The sequence below is a fragment of the Marmota monax genome, unplaced genomic scaffold, assembly GCF_021218885.2.
Source record: "Marmota monax isolate L192 unplaced genomic scaffold, Marmota_monax_Labrador192_F-V1.1 WCK01_AAM20220418_F8-fsc00019, whole genome shotgun sequence".
NCBI lineage: Eukaryota > Metazoa > Chordata > Mammalia > Rodentia > Sciuridae > Marmota > Marmota monax.
Window position 1 is genome coordinate 6,536,618 of NW_026695242.1, and position 15,967 is coordinate 6,552,584.

Genomic DNA, 15,967 nt, shown 5'->3' on the forward strand with positions numbered 1-15,967 from the left:
AGATTTAAAATGACTTGCCTCAGAGTAGATTCATACTAGAGAGGAATAGAGAAGAGAGATAATAATTATTAAGTGCTTGAAAGTCTGGAATCAACCACCATAGATGACAAAGCACTAGTCTTTTTTAAGCTTTCACTATCGAAGATAATATTCTTGAAGTTGATGAATGATTGAAAAATCAGGTTTTATGGTGCTCACTTCAGTAGCACATATACTAAAATTGGAACCAGACAGAGAAGATTAACATAGTCCCTGTTCAAGGAAGACACACATTCATGAAGCATTCATATTTTTGATCATCAATCTTTTCCTACACCTGTTACAGTTTTTATAGTCATTTGATAAAAAGTAACTGAAGGGGCTGGAAATATTGCTCAGTGGTTGGGCATTTGCCTAGCATGTGTAAGGACCTGAGTTTGATCCTTAGCACCTATAGTCCCACCTACTTGGGAGGTTGAAGCAGAAGGATCACTTGAGCCCACAAGTTCTGGACCAGTCTTTGCAATATAGTGAGACTTTACCTCAAAAAAAAAAAAAAAAAAAAAAAGAAAGTAAGTAAAGAAAGCAATATATAGAATCGTGGGTGTGGTGGCATATGCATGTAATCTCAGCTACTCAGGAGGCTGAGGCAGGAGGATTTCAAGTTTGAGACCAGCCTCAGCAACTTAGCAAGAACCTGTCTAAAAGTAAAAAGGTCTGGGATATAGCTCAGTAGTAGAGTATCTCAGGGTTCAATCTCCAGTACTGTTTTAAAAAAAAAAAAAAACCCACACACTTTGATAAAGTTAGAGATATTTTTTAAAAATCAAATTCTACTGTATTCTTAAGGGTATCTTGTGAATTTTTTTTTTTTTTAGAATACTGAGGGAATTGTTTATCTGTATGGGGTTCTGTAAATATCATTCATTCTGATGACACTAGTATGAATTGTTTAACCTCCCGAAGGCCAGTGAACCTTATAGAAGAGGCCTTTCTTGCTTGCTTCTTTGCAGAGATTTGTTCTTTGCATGCCAAGTTTCTATTGCCTGTGGAAAGGCCAGAATCAAAGGCTTGATATCATAGATTGCTGTTCTTTAGATGCAGCTTATTAATGGTTTCAGATACTTACTGTATTGCTGTGAGGAGCATCCATGTCTCTTTCCAGTCTCTCAAGTTCCACCATGTATTTGATTATTCAAGTTGACAAAAGAAATAATAATGTATTAAGTACTCCAAAAGAGGAGGTCATTTCTTGGTTGTTAGACTCCTATTAAGATGTCTTTAAGTACATTTTTATTTTAGATTATGTTATGTTTGAGTTTGAGATCAACTGAACCCATTTGGTTTATCATTGTTGATTTGCAAGCATAACATGACTAACCATTACATTTCAGACACCTTTATGTTTAGCTTTTTCATCATAAAAAGATTTGAAATTCACTTTGACAAAATAGAACTTTATTCCAGACCAGCTTGCTTTTTCATATTACTTTAACACAAACACTAGTAGTATGTTTTACAATTAGACAAATAAGTTTCTCTAAAAACTGCTCTGAACAAGTAGCTGCTCTTTTGGTAACAGGTTTTCAACTTAGTGTAAATATTTGTTGTCTTTAGTTGTTGAGAATATGTGAGGAGAGTTCTTGCTTTGTAAATTTGTCTTTGGCATGATGCAGTTTCAGAAGTTCTAAACTTGAATAAAAAGTTTTTACATTTACAGATTAATATATGTTGAGTATAAATGACCATTATATTCTTGAAGTGGTGTACATTTCAAAAATGATTAAAATATGCATTTAAATAAGTGAAGACCTAAAAAAAATTATATGCCTAATAATCATTGGCTCAGGCTTTCCTCTTAAAGTTAGCAAATAAAAGTTATGCCCCAAGGTTAAAGTTTTCCAAGTGAACTGTTTTGCTTCAAAATAATTAGTCCTTATTAATATTTTCAGAAGTTGAAAACAGTACAGGTACCCTGTGTTGTCCTTTGGGGTTGATATAAGGTAACATTCAGTGGTTCATGGCATGGGCTATGGAGTCAAACCATGGACTATCTTACTTCTATATAACATTGTCACTTGAGCTACTTATTTAACTTTTCTAAATGTGATGTGGAGATAATAGGATCACTTACCTCATAGAGTTACAATGAGGACTTAAGAGAATTCAGGTGTAAAAGTTGTTAGCATAGTGCCTGGCACAGAATCTGAAAAGTATAATTCTTAAATTATTTATGTATCTTTAATGGCCAGAGGTATTCAAGGGATACCTATTTTTTAGGTAACAAAATTAAATGTTTGATTTCAAAATTAATATAAAAATTTTTGATCTGAAGAGTTTCCTGGGAGATGATAGTTGCTAGAACAGTATAAATCAAGTGTGTAAACAGTGATCCTCAGTGAACCTTTTTTATTTTTTTCTTGTAATATTATTTTCCAAATGGAAGAAAGTGAAATTACTATATTGATTTGTTTTCAAAACTTGTGCTTGAGATTGTATTTATATTAAGTGATAGGGAAGCCTTTTATAACCTTGTGACTAAAGGATTATAGATATGTGCTGTTAAGCTCATGAGTGTTCTTTTCAGCACTGATCTATTTGAGTGACTAAAGTTCAGAGTTAATTTCTTAGATTTAGATAGCAAACAATCAAGTGATGAAACATGAATTCTCACACTTAGAGCTGATTTGATGCAGTGCATAGGCATAATGTGGTAGAACAAAATAGAGCTGATTTTTCTCCCAGAGTTTTGATAATACCTCATCAGATACTAAACATTAAAATAAATCATTTCAAGCCAGGCACAGTGGCACATGCCTGTAATCCCAGCAACTCAGGAAGCCAAGGCAGGAGGATCGTGAATTCAAAGCCAGCCTGAGCAACTTAGTGAGGCCCTACACAACTTAGTGAGACCCTTGCCTCAAAATAAAAAAAAAAATTAAAAGGACTGGGGATGTAGCTCAGTGGTTAAGCACCCCTGGGTTCAATCCAGGGTAAATAAATATTTACCAGAGTAAATAAATAAATAGTAAATAAATCATTTCCATAATGTTGTGTCATTTCCTCAAAGTTAATATCATTACAGTGGGTTTTTTGAATTTTTATTATTGCTTTAATCAAATCATCTGCCAGTGTTTAATTTTTTAAGCATCTTCATTTTTATCATTTTCTCTGAAGCCACCTAGCTAATGAAATAAAACATTTTATCACAGATATTTGGAATTGTTCTCAGAGCTCAGGTGGTTAGAATTGGGACTGAAAAGAGAATTGCTTTCTGGCAGAGTGAAGTTTACACTATCTTAAGCATTCATCTTCCTCAGTTTATTGCATAGTAATTTATGTTTGCCTCAAATACAGTATACCTTTGAAAGGCTTAGAAGAAAGTCTTAAGTCAGAAGGGGAAACCACAAATTACTCAGTTAAAAAATCTCAATTTTATTTTTATCTGACATATACCCCAATTCTACCTTCCTACAAGTTCATGTATAGGGTGGGGGAGAAGAAAAACATATTTTAGCTATGCAAAATTTTGTTTGGGAGTAATATGATTGCTTAAGATTGATATCTTACCAAGGCTTTGGCATCTATATGCACCAATAAGATAATGAAGTATGAGCATTAATTGCATGGGAAAATTGCTGAATTTTCTCTTTTTAACACTCTCCCCCCTTCCTGCGCTAACCCCAGCAATAGGTAGAAATACTACTTTGTAATTTGGAAATGGTATGCCAAAATTGCATTTTCCAGAAGCAGCATATTATCATTGATTTGTTTTAGAAGTACAACCTTAGATATTACTTGAGGGATTTGAAATGTGTTTCAGCAATATAGAGAAATGTTAATATTAAAATAATTATAATAAATGTTAATGTTAAGCTAAACTGAAGATTTCAGCTTCACAAAGGGTGTCATCTTAATCCAAATAGTAAGGCTGTGTTCTTTACCAGATTTTCTATATACCAAAAATAATTTTGAGTCTAGATAACATATAAGCATTTATTTGGCAAACATAGTCCATCAACTTCTGTTAGATTGAAAAAGTTTATAGAACTTGAAAAGTGGGTCTTAACTAGAAGAAATATTATTAAATTTTAGATATAGGTTTTCTCTTTGGCTTCATCCAGTTGAGTTCAAGAAGGCAAAATCATTGTCCCTATTTTGATCAACCCCCTAACTAGCTAGATTCATTGTTTGAGCACATGGAATACTTATAAGTTGGAATCTTGTCAAGAAATCCCAGTTTTAACCTCCATTTAGAAGTGTATATGTGATGTTTACCCGTGGAGAAAACTGATCTAAAATTTAGCCCAACAGTAAAGAGTTAAGTCAGGCATTTTACTGAATTTTTATTTTGCAGAATTGAACAATGATTAAGAAAAACTAACCAAAACTTTCTCTGTACTCAGTTCTTTTAGTCTTGATTTGGCCCCTCAGGCCACCTGCAGCTTTAGCCGTAGATTTATAAGTTATGTAGTTGATCAGAAATCAACCTGTGGTGCTTCAGCACAGTCATGGAGTAAAGTCAGGTTTTAGACTCACATGGACATGTAGGATGATTTACTCCTAAGTCTGTTTATCTAAAAAGAGATTCAGTATATGTTATGACTCAGTTCAGTGCTAGACGCCTTATGAGGGGTATTTATTTTTTTGCCTTTACTTGAGAATGGTAATTTGAATGTCTGTAGCTATGTTTTAAATTTTGAAGTGAATAAGACTAGATTGTAAGTGAGAAAATATTTATATTTTGTTTATATAAGTCAGATGAACTCATTGTTTTGAAATATTTTGCATAATTTCTTTTCCAGAATAAAATAACATTTGTCACTAAATTGAACAAGAGAGCTGTTCTGATAATTGACCTGCATTCTGCTTTCACATCCTTAATTTAAGAAATTCAGGTTATTGGAATAGAATTTTATGTGTAATTTCTATGCTGCATAAAGTAATGTAATGCTTTGTAACTTATCTATACTTAGAATCTCTCTTTAAAATACCCAGCTCTGTTTAAATAATTTTCAGCATATATTTTGAAGTATTACAAGAATCTTTTTAAAATTTTTTACTTGTTCTTTTTAGTTATATATAACAGTAGAATGTATTTTGACATATCATACATCTATGGAGTGTAACTTCCCATTCTTGTGGTTGAACATGATGTGGAGTTACACTGGTTGTGTATTCATATATGAACACAGGAAAGTTATGTCCAATTCATTCTACTGTCTTTCTCATTCCCACTTTCCTGCTCTTCCCCCCACCCCCATCCAATCTGGTGAACCTCTACTCCTTCCTCCTGCACCGCCTATTATGACTTAGCGTCCACATATCAGAGAGAACATTTGGCCTTTGGTTTTTTGGGATTGGTTTATTTCACTTAGCAGGATAGTCTCCAGTTCCATCCATTTAACTGTAAATGCCATAATTTCATTCTTCTTTATGGCTGAGTAATACTCCCATTGTATATATGTACCACATTTTCTTTTATCCATTCATCTGTTGAAGGGCACCTAGGTTGGCTCAGTAGCTTGGCTCTTGTGGAATTGAGCTGCTGTGAACATTGATGTGGCCATGTCACTGTAGTATGCTGATTTTAAATCCTTTGGGTATATGCTGAGGAGTGGGATAACTGGGACAAATGGTGGTTCCATTCCAAGTTTTCTGAGGAATCTCCATACTGCTTTTACAGAATTGTTGTACCAATTTGCAATCCCACCAGCAGTGTATGAGTATATTACAAGAATCTTAAATCAGAAACTTACAGATGAAACAAGTTTCTCATAGGCCCTTGCAAAAAAAAAAAAAAAATGTTTTTAACTGAACTAATACCATAAGATATTACCTAATCTCACATCTTATGCGTTTGTAATTTATTTGAAATGTATTCTATTTATTTGGATCTTTATATACAAAATTATTTTTATTGAAGTGTGTTTTACTTTATAGTTGTATTAAATTTAATAATATTGAATTAAATATAAATCCATAGATTAGGTTGTATTAGTAAAAATTGCATATTAATATAAATGTTTATGGATAACAAAAATATAAATAACTACCTGAGGCAGTGAGAGAAAATGAATATTATTAACATTCTGATAAGGAACATTATGTTTTCCTTAGAATATGCCTACATTTAGTACCTGAAGTTTATAATGTTTGTTTAGGGGGGAAATGGCTTAAAATTTAGCCCAACATTAAACATTTTTCAAAATATTAAGCAAAGGAGCATTGTACTGACATTTTTAATTTGTAAAATTGGGCATTGATAAGACCTTTTAAATAAGAAAAACTAACCAAAACCACTTTGGTACTGTCCTTTCTTCAATCCATTTTTGCCATACTTTGGGGCTTTAAAAAGTCACTCATTTCACTGGAGCAAATTATGTTATATGCATTTATGAATATGTCAGAACAAACCCCACAGTTATGTATATTACAATGCACTATTTTTTTTTAAGTTTTAGTAGTGGTTGGACACAATGCCTTTATTTATTTATTTATTTTTATGTGATGCTGTGGATCGAATCCAGGGCCCTGCACATGCTAGTCGAGCGCTCTACTGCTGAGCCACAATCTTTTTAAAAAAGAAATGTAGGACTGGGGTTATGGCTCAGCGGTAGAGCGCTCACCTCGCACATGCAAGGCCCTGGGTTCAATCCTCAGCACCACATAAAGTAAATAAAGTTATTGTGTCCAACTACAACTACAAAAAAGAAATATAAATTAAGACCTTCCTGAGATATTCTCTCCCCAAGCAGGGAGACATCACACTGTCTGCAAGGCTATTGGTAAGCAGATCTTGTCATACATTGGATGTAAAAATGCAAAACAGTGCAACACTTAATTAATTGCCACATGTTAAATGTGGTAATATTAAAAGAAGCAAATGAGGACTGGGATTGTGGCTCAGTGGTAAAGTGCTTGCCTAGCATGTATGAGGCACTGGGTTCGACCCTCAGCATCACATACAAAAATAAAATAAACATATTATGTCCATCTACAACTAAAAATATTTAAAAAAAAGAAGCAGCAACAAATGAAATAAAATGTTTATATTTGGGGAATCTGAGTGAAGGATCTAAGGTAACTCTGTACTATTCTTTTAGCTTTTCTATAAATTAAGATTATATCAAAATAGCAAAAAAATTAAAGGAGAAAAAAGTTATTCATTTCAAATTCATATGACCGAATTTTTATAGCTTCCCATTAGTACCATGGTTAATAGGTTTTAAGATATCACCTATAGTGGATTCAGATCTTCAATGGAAAAAGACCTCTTAAGAAGCAACCATAGACACACATTCTAACCATTAACCTAATAACTCATTTCCTCCCAAATTTTGACGTTTATTTGATGTTCCTTTCACTTTAAATAATTTGAGAGATCAAATGTAATAATTTTATGATAATTTTGGTATCTGTGGTTAATACATGTTAAGGAATTTTAGAATCTTCTTTGCAATTTTGGATACTCCTAAACCCATTTACAAATTCTTAGGACTGATAAATATTTAATCTTAAATGTATCTTACCACTCTTTAACAAGCGGATGCCTGAGAAAATGTACAAATGACATCTCTCCCTCTCTCCTATCCTAGCTCCAGAAATGTAGAAAAACAATGTAAACCTTTACTAAAGAATTACAAGCTTCTAATTCATAGCACCTCACAAAGTATGAGTAATTTTTAAATCTGCATTAAGCGTCTTTTTCATTTTTAAGGAGCTGCTGCTAAACACACACATACACACACACATTCCTTTTCCTTTCCTCTACTTTTTCAGACCATATTTTTTTTCCAGATATTTTCTTTGACTTTTTTTGTAGAGCAGTTTAACCTTCTTTTTGTCATTCTTTCTCCCTGTCACTCTATTCATTATAGTAGAGGTCTCACACAAAGCCACACAAACAAAAATTTTCCCTCCTCTAGGGAACAGAAGGTGTTAAGCATGGCATGTTCTATTTAATGAAGGAGTGGCAAGGATGCCTTCCTGCAGAAAGCACGTGTACCAATTAGCACTCTAAGGTGTTATAAACCTATGGAGAAATGTTCTGATAGTAATTCATTACTCACAATCAATGTACTATTCAAGGTCTGTTTAGTGAATTTTTATTATCTTGGTAGACTTTAAAATTATTCTCTTGGTGACATGAATAAGCCTAAACTATGATGTTGAATCTCTCAGGTTGCCTTTTTAGCCATCTAAATGATTCCATGTTTATTTTTTCTTTGGAAAGTATATACTCTGCTAGGAATCTGAGGACCTTCAAAAGGAAAATAAGCTACTAACAGCAGAAAATTACACAAAAGAATAATCTAGACTTATACAATCAATTTATTTTTTAAAAAAAATATTTATTTTTTATAGATGGACACAATACCTTTATTTTTTTATTTTTATGTGGTGTTGAGAATCGAATCCAGTGCCTCATGCACGCTAAGTGAGCATTCTACCCCTGAGTCACAAACCCAGCTCAGAGGTAAACCCAGCTCATTGTTAAAAATCAACTCATTTTTAACAAAGGTGCCCAAATAATTCACTGGGAAAGGATTCTCAAGAAGTGGTTGAGAAACAACTGTATATCCATTTTTTTTTTTTTTAAATGACCCTTACCTCTCCCTTATCTCCCCATATACAGAATACACTTAAAATTAATCATAAACCTAAATTGCATGTGTGTGCACAACCATATGGTTTCTAAAAGAAAATATTGGCAAAAATTGTTTTAGTATGCAGAAAACAATCAAAAATTTTTTTATAAATTTAGATTTCATAAAAATTAAAAGCTTCTGATTATCAAAATACAAATGGCAAGCCATAGACTGGCAGATAATATTTTTAATATCTATACTTGTCTTTGTTTTCTGTTGTTGAGTAACAATGAATAAATCCATAGCTTAGTGTCTTTAAATGATAATAGTAATTTCTTATTTTTCATGCTTCTTGTGAATCAGAAAGTAGGGAGTAATTTGGCTGGATAGTTCTTGTTCAGGCTGTTTCATGAGGTTGTAGTTAGATATTGACTGGGGCATTAGTAACCTACCTTGACTGAGAATGAGGATTTATTTCCAAGGTGGCTCACTCTAATATCTAGTAAGATCATACTGACTGTTGATGAACGGCCTCATGTCCTCTCCGTGTAGTCCTTTCCACAGGCCTGTTTGAAGGTAGTGTTCAGATGGAAAGCTGGCTTCCAACAAACAAAGCAAAGTGCCTTTTATACCATTATGACCAAGCCTCAGAAGTCACATATCATACAGACCAATCCAGATTCAGTGTAGGAGGATGGGATGTAGATACCAGGAGACAGGATTCATTGGAGTCGAATTGGAATCTGGTTGCCATACTGACAGAGGTCTCATATTTGGAATATATGATGACCTACTGCATGTTAGTAATAAAATGACAAACAGCCCAATTTAAAAATGGGTAAAACGTCATTGGAAAAAAGACAGCCTTTTAAACAAATGGTGCAGAGTAAACTGATTATTCATATGTTGAAGAATGAGACTAGATCCTTATTCTGAGCAACAGTCAAAATGGATCAAAGACCTAGGAATTAGATCAGAACTATACAGCTCCTAAAAGAAACATAAGATCAACACTCTTAACATAAAGGTGTAGGCAATGACTTTCTCAGTAGGACTCCTGAGTTTTAAGGAAATAGTGCCAAAAATTAACAAATGGATGGCATAAAATTAAAAAGCTTATGCACAGCAAAGGAAACGAGAATGTGAAGAGAGAATCTACAGAATGGGAGAAGATCTTTGCTAGTCTCTCTTTTGACAGAGAATTAATATCCAGAACACATAAAGAACTAAAACAAAACAATAAATGAGCACTTTTCAAAAGAAGAAATACAAATGCCCCCCAAAAATATGAAAAAATGTTAAAAACATTTTTATAACAATTATGGAAATGTAAAAAAAATATACTGAGATTTCACCTCACTATAGTTAGAATGGCAGCCATCAAGAATACAAAGAATGATAAATACTGGAGAGGATGTGGAGAAAAAGAAACTTTTTTACCTTTGGTGGGATAGTAAACTAGTACAATCACTATGGAAATCAGTATGGAAGTTTCTCTTCTGTAAAAAACACTAGGAGTGAACCACCTCTATGATACCACTCCACAGTATTTATCCTAAAGAACTGAAGTTAGCATACTACAGTGATACATGCATGCCCATGTTTATAACAGCACGATTCACAACAGGCAAACTATGGAACTGGCCTAAGTGTCTATCAATGGATGAATGGATAAACAAAATGTGAGATACCCACACAAAATGGAGTTTTATTCAGCCATAAAGAAGAATGAAGTATGTCATTCTGTGTGGATAGAACTTGAGAATATTATGTTAAGTGAAATAAGCCAAACTCAGAAAGTTAGGGGTCATATGTTTCCTCTCAGGGAAGTTAGGAAAAAAGAAAAAAAGGGGTTTGCAGATCTCATGAAAATCAAAGGCTGATCAGAGTAGAAGAAGGGAACTAGTGGGGGAAATAATGGTGAATTATATTGGACAAATATGTATCACATGCGCAAAAATGTAACAGTGAATACCATCATTATGTGTAAAATAATGCACCAATTAAAAATGGGTGAATACAGTCACCAATAAACAAAATTAAAAGTATTCAACAACATTGGTCACTAGGAAAGTATGCAATAAATTATAATGAAATACCACTATGTATCATTTAAATGGCAACTAAAGAGATTGGCAGCGAAAATGGTAGCAATGATATGGAGCACCTGGGACTCTCCTCCATTGGTGGTGCAGATGAAAAAAGTACAACATCTTGAGGAAATTCATAATATTTGAAAATTGTAAAAAGCCCAAAAGTTTGTTAGTAAGGTATAAATAACTTATATTTATGTGTATTTGCATTTTACATTGTGTTGTACAACACAGTTACTTATTGCAATACCTAATATATTTATTTTTACTTTATTATGTTACTGAGCAATGTAAAATACTACTTAGCAATAAAGTTGAAGTACTGATTATGGGTGAATCTCCTAAACACTATGGTGAGCCAAAGAAGCTGGACACCAAGGTATATACTGGTAATTCCATTTATATGAAGCTCTGAAATAATCCCTGGCTTGAAAAAAAAAAAAAAAAAAATATATATATATATATATATATATATATATATATATATATGTGGTCTATATATAGATATATTTCATAATTCATGTACATTAACTTGCACAAGAATTAACTTGTATTATGCTACATATAAATTTTATTTACAATGGTAACATCCTGAACTATAGATGAAATGTTTGTTTTCTATGGAAATATTATAGCGAAGCTATTTTTTGTGTATTCTGAACTTGAGCAAATAAGTAAATATATTGAAGACAATAGGAACTAACATTCTCAATTTTGGAGAGAAGTGTAACAAGTGTTAAGATTAAATAGTACCCTAGAGTGGAACTAAGTATCAATATGAATTCATGCATGATTCATGATAGCTAGATATGAATCCAATCATGAGGAGACAGCAGCCTATTTCAAAATGAGGGATATTCTGCAGTGTAACACACCAGAACTTTTTATATTGTCAAGATCAAGAAATGCAAAGTAATAAAAAATGGCAGAGTAGGGAACTCCAAAACTATCTCTCTCAATAGCCAGTGATTAAACTGATTTTTAAAAAAAGTCAGCTGCTTCAGATCTCTAGAATCTAATCAAAGGCTTAAAACAACAAGGGGGATGTCTAAAGAATAAGCTTCTTCAGCCTGATGGCAGCCATATAGATAGTGACCCATATTTCTGGTATAGCTTGTTCGTTCCAGAAGGAACAGTACAGACCTTGTTCCTGGAATGCTGTGGATGTGGGCTTTGACCTGTCTGGTGGCTCCCTAAGGAATTACCCAGGGTGCTTGCCTTTGTTTTGCCTGCCTCAGAACTTTTTTGGAGCTGAAATACATTTGTCAGAATCATTTAAAGGTAAATATACTAGCTCTGTGGCAGCCTGTTACAAGCAATACATGAACTAAAAGCCTTGGGAGGAACAAACTGTGTAAAGGAGAGAACAAGGGCTTTGAAAGGTTATGCCATATACTGCGGAAACAGGAATGCCCAGTGAGCTGAAACTGGAACTCAGTGGTGGAGTACTTGCCTAACATGTACCTTGGGTTGAAACTCACAACTAGGAGTGGGGAAAAAAGGCCCAGATCTGAATGTTCAGAAGAAACCTTAGTAGACCCTATGCTGTCATGTTTGGCTGTCTTTTTGGCCCCATGCAAGCAGGAGTCCAAGGCTAAGGGAAAATTGTAAACATTCTGGTCAAGCATTGAAGAAATTCCCAGTAACCAAACTGCAAAGACCTGGAGAGTAAGTATATTTCCCCATTTAACTTCAAGCATTTAAGGAAACAACTAGCTGATCAATAAGGTTAAGAGAGTTTAGAAAAGTCACTAAAACAACTTCAACAATAAGAAGACTTACCACATGATAATATAATAAATGTCCAGTATCCAACAGGAAGTCATGCTTGCATGGAAACAATAAGATATAGCACAGTTGCAGAAAAATTTTTTAAAAGAAGTATCCTTGAAGCACAGGTATACTATTCAGGGACTTTAAATCAACCATCCTTAGTACAGTCAAATAGCCAGAAGAAACATGGAGAATTATATATGAAGTAAAAAGATATTAGTAAAGATGTAGAAATTATTATTGTTTTTTTAAAGTACCAAATAAAAACTCTGGAACTTTGAAGTACAATGACTGAGGTGAAAAAATTCACTGGAGATGTAAAACCAGCATATTTGAGTAAGAAGTGAGAAGTATCAGTGATCTTGAAAATTCATCAATTGGGCTGGGACTGTAGCTCAGTGGTAGAGCACTTGCCTTGCATGTGTGAGGTACTGGGTTCGATCCTCAGCACCACATAAAAATAAATAAATAAAGATATTTTTTTTAAAAAAAAAGAAAATTCATCAATTGATATTATCCAAACTGAAGTAGGGAGAATGAAGAACAGAGCTTAAGACACTTACACTTTAAAATGGTTACAGTGGTAAATCTTAAGTTACCTTCATTTTATCCCAATTTTTAAAACAATTATAAAAAACTGTAGTACTGGAGCTGGGGTTGTGGCTCAGTGGTAGAGCACTTGCCTAGCATGTGCAAGGCCCTGGGTTCAATCCTCAGCACCACATAAAAATAATAAAATAGGGGCTGGGGTTGTGGCTCAGTAATAGAGTGCTCGCCTAGCATGCATGAGGTGCTGGGTTCAATCCTCAGCACTACATTAAAAAAAATTATATTATGTCCACCTAAAACTAAAAAAATATTTTTTAAAAGAATGTGATACTTTTAAAAAATAATAAAATAAAGGTATTGCATCCAACAACTAAAAACCAAAAAACAGTAGTATTGACATAAAGATAGTCATAAATTATGGTATGAAAGTGAGAATCCAGAAATAAACCCATGTAATGGGTGGATTTCTTCTTTTTTCTTCCATTTTTTCACATATTTTATTGGTACATTATAATTGTATGTAATGGTGTGATTCATTGTTAACATATTTGTTCATGCACACGGTATAACAAATCATTCCTCAGTATTTCACCTTTTCCTCACCTCCATCCTGTCAACTTCACTTTCCTGTAACTACTGGTCTTTTAATTATCGTAAGGTCTTCCCCCACCCTTTCTTTTCCTTTTTCTCTCTAACTTCAAGCATACGAACCTTGACTTTCTGATTTTAGCTTATTTCACTTAACATAATGTTCTCAAGTTCCTGATGGATTGACTTTCAGTGAGTGTACCAAGACCATCCAGTAGTAAAAACATAGTCATCTTCGGTGCATCCATTGGATATCCATGTAAAAAGAATGAAGTTGAATCCTAACCTCACCTAATATATTAAAAAAAAAAAAAGGATCAACAACCTAAAAAGATAAAATAAAAGAGTTAAAACTATAGAACTCTCAGAAAATAAGAGTGAAGGTTCATGATGGAGCATTAGATAAAACTTGAAAAACATTGCAAATAAAAAATAGTTAAATTAGACTTCACCAATATTAAAAACTTTCAATCATAAGACATTAGGTTTTCAAGAGTGTAAAAATCAATACAAAGAACAGGAGAAAATATTTGCAAATCATGCATATAATGTGGCTGTAGTATCCATAATATATCAAGAACTGTAAGTCAACAAAATGACAACCAATTCAAAAATGGGTGAAGGACTTGAATAGACATTTCACATGGACAACAAGCACATGAAAAGATGCTCAACCTCATTAGGTACAAGGGAAATGCAGATCAAAACCTCTATGAGAGATCATTTCACACCCATGAACATGGCTATAATTTTTAAAAGAAAAAAAGGCCAGGTGTGGTAAGGATGTAGAGAAACTGAAACCCTCTTACACTACTCAAGGGAATGTAAATGATGTAACCTCTGGATAATCCTCAAAATTTTTAAGTATAGAGCTGTCATATGATGGAGCAATTCCACTCCTAGGTGTATATTGAAAAGAAATGACAACTGATAACAACAGTTATTTTTACAAATAGCCAAAAGGTGAAAATAACCTAAATGTGCTCCAACATTTCAGTGGTTAAACAAAATGTGGTATGTGCATACAATCAAATATTATTTGACAATAAAAAGGAATTAGTACTGATTCATGCTAAAACATGGGTGAACTTAGCCCTAAGTGTTAGAAGCCAAACATACATTGTATATCTGAATAGTTAAAATGGTAACTTTTATGTGAATTTTACCACAATTATACATAATAAACCTCAAAAGAAAAAATAAAGAATTATAAGGAAATGCTGTTTCAGATTAATAGTGACTATACAGACATAACAACTAAATGTTGTTTACTTAATACATCTTGAACTGGGGTAAAATATCTATAAAGGCAGTAATTGGGATAGTTTACTAAATGTGAAAATGGACTGGATTAGATAAATGTGTATCAATATTTAATTTCCTGGATTTATTGAATTTATGCTGTGGTGAGAATATCTTAACAGGAAATATGCTGAAGTATTTAATTGTAAAAGAGGACACTATCTCCGATTTATCTTCAGAGTGGTACAAAAAAAGTATATCTCTACATTATGATAAAGTGAGTGGGATAAGATGTTGGTGAATCTGGGTAAAGAGTATATTCTAGTTCCTTATAATAGTCTTTCAACTTTTTTGTGAGTTTGAAATAATGTGAAAATTTATAATTACCAACAAGATTAGATTTTTCTTTTGTATTTCTTTTGTATTTCAGCCCCGTGGTCCAGGTATTATTAGGAAAATAATGTTAGGCATGGTTATTTGGCTTTTTTTCATTTTCTCAACTTTAGCTCTGATGTATTATTTATTTTAATTGATTACAGTAATCTCTCCATGAGATTATTACATTATTAATTACTTAGCTTCTGTATGTATTCTGGCTAGTAATGGCTTAGTTTGGGGGGTCTGTTCTCATTTTGTGTATTTTTTCCTATTCACATACTTTATTTTGTAGCATCTTGGGAAATAAAAAATATAACTGTTTCTTTTATTTTGAGAAATTTAAATATTAACCCGTGAATGACTTTGCTGCCCTCATTTTCCTCCAGCAGCTTTTTTGGTTTGTTATTTATGTTTAATCTCTTGGCAGAAAATCAAGTGTGGTATAAGATCTCACCTTAATTAGAATATATTGGATTATATGCTTATTTTTTTTAGAGAGAAAGAGAATTTTTTAATATTTATTTTTCAGTTTTCAGTGGACACAACATCTTTATTTTATTTTTATGTGGTGCTGAGAATCGAACCTAGCGCCCCGCACATGCCAGGCGAGCGCGTTACCCCTTGAGCCACATCCCCAGCCCTATATGCTCATTTTTGTTGTCAGGTCAAAGAAGTAATCTGTAAATGCTGTCATGCAGGATCATGTCTTGTGTCAGCTACTAATGAAGTCAGAGAACCCTTTCATTAAACAGCATCTGTCACGAAAACCTTGTA

At 33.2% G+C, this 15,967-nt stretch overlaps 1 protein-coding gene and 1 non-coding gene across 4 annotated transcripts in view; both read left to right on the plus strand.

The window, feature by feature from the left end:
- Positions 1 to 15,967, plus strand: part of Micu1 (mitochondrial calcium uptake 1) — a 188,595-nt gene that overhangs the window by 70,287 nt on the left and 102,341 nt on the right. The window lies entirely within an intron of this gene.
- Positions 191 to 295, plus strand: LOC124076173 (U6 spliceosomal RNA). Its single transcript, XR_006846277.1, has one exon. It is a non-coding gene; the product is annotated as a U6 spliceosomal RNA (small nuclear RNA).